Source organism: Cygnus atratus, chromosome Z (genome assembly GCF_013377495.2).
Source record: "Cygnus atratus isolate AKBS03 ecotype Queensland, Australia chromosome Z, CAtr_DNAZoo_HiC_assembly, whole genome shotgun sequence".
NCBI lineage: Eukaryota > Metazoa > Chordata > Aves > Anseriformes > Anatidae > Cygnus > Cygnus atratus.
In genome coordinates this window covers 68,996,115-69,001,870 of record NC_066396.1, presented here as the reverse complement: position 1 = coordinate 69,001,870, position 5,756 = coordinate 68,996,115, and positions in this window count along the sequence as shown.

Genomic DNA, 5,756 nt, shown 5'->3' with positions numbered 1-5,756 from the left:
ACTTGTCATCTGCCTCGCAATATTTTTGTTAAAACTCCCTGTTTGCAGTGAAGCGAGGCTAACTTATTTCCTGGATATTGCCCAAGAAATGTCGCAACTTGGGCTTCCTCTGCTGTAGGATTTTCCCATTGTGCAGGGTATTGTTTCCTTCCACGACGCTCCACCACCACCCAGGTTTGCCTGGGCTCGTGCCGCGTGCGACAGACCCAGGGGAAGACACTCGGAGATGTCCCTCCAGGCACAGTGCGAACCCACGGCAGGGTGCAGCATTTGGGCAGGTGAGGGCATGGGTGCGACCAAGGGTTTTCAGCCTCTGATCCAACCCTGTGGAGTCTGGCTTCTTGGGAATGCCACGGGCCTTTTCCCTTGCTCGCTCTCAGTGTCGGTCAGCAGATCCCCTTAACTTACAGACCTCCCTGGTGGGCGAGCTGCCTCTGCTGCTAAAGGAAAAGCTCCCTCTGGGAGCAGCACGGGTCTCAGGTGTCCTGGCACCATCACACCCAGGCTCCCTGGCATGGGGACACCCCCGTGGTCTGTGCCAGCATGAGGTGTGTGCTCTGTGCATGCACAGGCTGACGGCACCCCTCCTGCAGCCTGCCCAGGCTTTCAGAGGCAGGGAGGTGTTTTACACACCCTGTGCCATGGCTCTGTCCTGTGCACAAGGACACCCAGGTGCCTCCTGCTCCCCGCCAGCGTGGCGAGGCTCCTCCTGCCCAGTGAGTGATCTGCTCCCCAGCCCCACAAGCTGCCATCAGGCTGGGGTTAAGAGCGCAGCTGCTCAGTCCCGTGCCAAAAACCCTTTCCTCTGCCGCGTCTGCTTCGGGTCAGGACGTTCCCTGCGTGCCTCGTTTGCAGCCGTCTCTCCGGGGCCGATGACACGGTGCAGCTGCCGGGGGGTCAAAGATGTGTGACCAGGCAGCAGCCCCTTCCCCGCTCAGCTCTGGACATACAACGTACATCGTGTGCTTGGTGGCTGTGGGGCTGGGGGCACAGGATGGTGATGTTGGTCCCTCAGCCACCCCAATGGGCACCAGCCATCACGGGGACTCTGGCACGCAGGACCAGGGCAAGAGCAACCTCTGACCCCATCCCGCATCAGCACCCTCCCAGATTTCAAGCCTGAAACTGCTCAGGAGAGGAATTTCCAAAACAAATGTTGCTATTTGAGGAATGCGGAGGGGAGGTGTGGGGGGGAGAATAATCACAACAGAGATAAGGACTTGACAACTGCACCCTGCAAGCTCCGGCTCTGGCTCCGAACGGCTCAGGATGGGACACAGCAACATGCTGGCACCCCGCGGGCCCTGCTGGGGCTCCGGGGCAGATGTAGGGGAAGCAGCAGCACAGTGGGGCCGGGGCGGCTCCATTCCCACTCCCCAGCTGCTCTGTGTGCCAGCTCCTCCTGTCAGGGGCCTGTCGGGGGGCTTCCCACCAGCCTTGCGTTTTACAGTGTCCTGGGGATCTCCCCTAAAAGCCCCGCAGCTGTCCTGCCTTCCCCCCAGCCCAGCAGGCATTTTTGGGGCTTATCTGCCTTCCTACCCACCCCGGGCTGCCAAGATCCCCCGTGTCCCCAGGGACCTGCTCTGTTCAGCATCTCTCTGGCCACGTGGCACGGCTCTGGCAGGCTGCGGAGGGCCTTGCGTAAGTGTTCTGCTGGAAAACGTCCGACGTGCTTATGGGGTCTGTTCCCCTCCTCCCAGGGAGAGAGAAAAAGCGGCTTAGCTCCGGGCTGGGAGTTCAGGAAGAACTGGTTTGGGAAAACCAGATGTCTGCCTGCATCCACTTGGGCTGATCCTGGGATGGGGCTGCCACACCTGAGGCCTGTGATTTGGCAGGGCCAAGGCTGCTCTGCATCCAGCTGGGTGTCCCGGACACACACAGGGCATGGGGCTCACGCTGAGCACCCAGAAACAGGGGGGATGCACTGAGCATGGTGATCTGGCAGATGAGATTAACAAGGATAGGCGTGAGTCCTTTGAGGTGAAATTGTCTGCCCAGAGGACCAGTCTCTGATGTGCAGCTCCATCCCAGCTCGTGTGCACCCTGTGCCGCTTGAGCACCCTGCACGTTGGTCGTTTTAGCTCACTGCCCTGCCAAACTCTCTCGGCACCGTCTGCCCTGGTAAAACAGGTGTCAGGGCTTAAAACAGAAAATGCAGTCGGCCAGAAAAGGGGATGCTGCTCCTGGCCCTGCAGGCAACCAGCTCTGCAGCGTGGGCAGTGGTTTAGAGACTTTCACAATACACAGCTGCCAAAGTTACCTGCAAAGCTGTCGATACCACATCCCCAGAGACATGCCCAGTGTCAGGCAAAAAAAGGAGCAAAGCAGGGACGTTATTGACTGAAAGACTGAGGGACAGGGCTGAGCCTTCCCTTTCACTGCAGCATGCCCCCGAGCAGGGCTCAGGGATGCTCTCTCCTTCCTCCTGGACGTGTGGCACTCCTCAACCCTCCCTGCAGCATGTTTCCGCGTTCCTCTGGAAATACAGGCAGCAGCTGGGCGCTTGTCCTACCGGAGCTGTGCACAGAAGCAGGATCCCTCTGTTTGCAATGTTGTTCCCCCCCCTGCTTACATCTGGGGTTGCCTTATCCCCATCAGCTGCAGCACAAAGTGCTCATGGAGTTACCCACGGGTACTCTTCGGCCTGCCTGCAGCCCTGCTCTCCGAGGCAGATCTCACATCTGGCGTTACTGGCCCCTGCTGCATTTCTGTCATTTATTTATTAAAGTTAGTTTCATCAGACTGCAATGATTTATTCAGACCCAGAGCTTCCTGTAACAGAGAGCTATTATTTGCTATGCCACCGTGTCTCTGCCATCTGCAAACTTCGTACAGATTTTGTAATAGCCGCTTTCCAAAAGGTCACCAAGCTGCTTTTTAAGCTCTGTTTCTTTTGCATAAAGCATGGGTCTTACCAAAACATCAGGTGATAAATCAAAAATGCATTGAGGAAATCTGATTATGTAACTGAAACACCGTTCCCTTTATTTGATCAAAGCAGTAATCCCATCCTGTTGTTTTTTTTTCTAAAAGGAAGAAAAACAGAAAAACAAGTTTGTTTGACAACACCATGCCTCACAGCTGACTTCAACAGAAGTTTTCAGCTCCTTTGTTGATCCTGCATGCCAGACTGGCACTTGGATTAGTGGCCAGCTGTTCCATTGACCTTACTTCTTTTATCTACGTGCAGGAAATACACTGCCAGCTTTCTTTCTCTGCAAGGGATTGCAGTAGAAATATTGAGACAGGTACGGATGGAGCGTGGGTAGGTAGCACCTGCAGCAGCACGTGGCAGGAGCGGCGTGCTGGTCTCCAGTGCTGGTCTCCTCTCTGGCTCACAGTCTTTATTGGACCACAGATCTCTGGGAATATTTCTGGGAAGGGGAGGACAAAGTTACTGGAGACACTGCAGAGGTCTCCTCCCAGGCTGGTGGAGCACATCCTGCCCCAGCAGTGACGGTGTGACCCAAACCCTCCTCGGTGCTCTTCCCTGTGAGGACCCATCAGTGCTTTTCCCTAAGAGCCAACACCAAATCACTAAATCCCACAGAAAGGAGATAGGACAGAAATGCCATTTTTCTGGTTTGTTTTGTTTCTCATTTTATTTTACTTTTTTCTATTCCAGATTGTGGTTTGGAAAAAAAGAAAACTGGGGCATTTGATAGGTGGGGTGCTACTGCAGGGATGACTTTCTGGCCCATCTCTGTTTTGCATGGGAGCCTGCCAATTTTTTGCATTTTTTTTTTTTGACCAAGCCGTTTCTCTCCCTCTCCAGAGAAGGGTGGAGGAAAAAAAAAAATCAAACAGCAAGCTCTTACTGCAGCATCCCACGTGCCAGCAGCCAGCACCTCTACTGCTGGAGGCAATGCTCCCAGGCGCAGGCTGTGTCCCTCTGCCAGCTCTGGGTGAGCTGGACCGTACCATGGAGAGCTTCACTGCTCCTCCCTGTGCTTCTTGTGGCTGGGCAGAGCGGTGAACATGGAGCAGAGGTCTGGCTTGGTTGGGTTTGGGAAGCAAAGGCGGCCATTTGGCTGCTTGCTCCTTCCCTGGAGCAAGCATCATCCAGGCCATTGCAGCAGGGCAGTGAGTTCCTGTCCTCAGGGACAGGCGTGGCAGCCTGGTGCTGGGCGATGCAGAAAAGCCTGTTAGAGCGAGCAAAGGAATTCTGCAGCAAGCAAAGTCTGTTCCCAGGCCTCTGCATTCACCAGCACGGCTTGGAAAGGAGATGGAGGGCCAAAGGCCGGGTTTAAGGGCTGCTCAGAGAAGGTGGATATATATATTCATATCCACTGGGAAGGATGGCATGGACCCATGGGAGCTCATGGTCCTGGTTGACACAGCTGAAGCTGTCTGTCCTGGTGAAATACCATAGCGACTGCTGTTAGAAAGATCATTAAACAAGCCTTCTCAGAGATAGTTTTCAAGCCTGTGAAGGGCAGGAAGATAATAAGAGCCCACTGACTTTGGGCTGAACCCCAGTCCTGTGCTCTGCCCACTCGGTTCCTTCACTGCAGGACCTAATCCTGGCTTCAGGAGTCATTCACCACTGGCTCCACGGAGATCTTGTCTCTGTGCACTAACATCTGCTTCACTGGTTGTGATACAGAGAGCAGTGGGCAGAAAAGGAAAACAGGCTCCAGGAGCAGGGCTGCTGCCTCAGCTCAGGCAGATAAAAAGAGGTCTTGTGTGGGTGCATCACCTGAAGGGCACAGACACCCTGCCAGCACGATGCAGGCAGATAAAAACAGATCCGATGTCAGCCCCGCTGTGCTAAGACACAGAGCACAGGCAGACAGCAAGCACATGCTCTTCAGTCTCCTTCCAAGGGGGTGAAAGGGGTCAGAAAACTTCAGCCAAGTCCTTTTCTGCCTTCGAACAACAGCCTCATGGTTTTTGTATGTTTGTTTGTTTGTGGGCCTTTTTTTTTTCCCCCATGGACTGGAGAACAGGAAGGTGTAGCAGGGTAAACAAGCGTAACACAGGGTATGAGATCTCTGTTTACCCATCCCCGTCCCTCCAGGCAGGTGGAGCTGGAGGTGGGAAAGGAAGCAGTGCTGGAGCGAGCTAGTTCTCACAACAAAGGGATAAAGGGCTCCTTTACAAGTCACATGCTGGTCTGGCCAGGGAGGCCTTGCAGCACCACTAACCAGTGAGGAAAAGGGTGGAAACCCTACTGAGGCTTCTCAGCTGCATCTTTCATCAAGGGACAAGGTTTCCACACAGGGCTCCTTCCCACCACTGAACTGCGTCCATTCCTCGGTCACCCAAGCTCGATGCTTTGGGGACAGAACTGGCAGGAAGTGGAAAAGCCCATTGACTCTGCTATGTCCCTCTCGGACCATTTTTTGCCTGTAGATACCAAGCATCGAATCACCTCCTCCGCGGAAACTGCTCGCATGAGAAGGTGCCAAGTAAGGCAGGCAGGCTTCTGCATCAGTTTCCCAGCAACGATTTCTCCATTTCCAAATCTCCAGCCAAGCCTGCAAGCACCCAGGGAGCAAGCGGTGACCTGCTTCCCCTGCGTAGCTGGCGGCCTGGTGGCATGCAATCCCCTGACCCACGGGCAAATTGTGGTCCTCTGGTGGCACCTGGGCACTCTTGGATCTGCTCCTCCCGTGCCATTAAATTTTTTTGCAAGGACAGGGAGAGAAACTCACTCTGGGGGGCAAAGTGAGTGGAGAAAGTTAATGCAAGGAGGCTGTGGGACCAGCCGGGCTGGGAAGCCCACTTCATCAGAGTAATGCTGCCAAACGCCA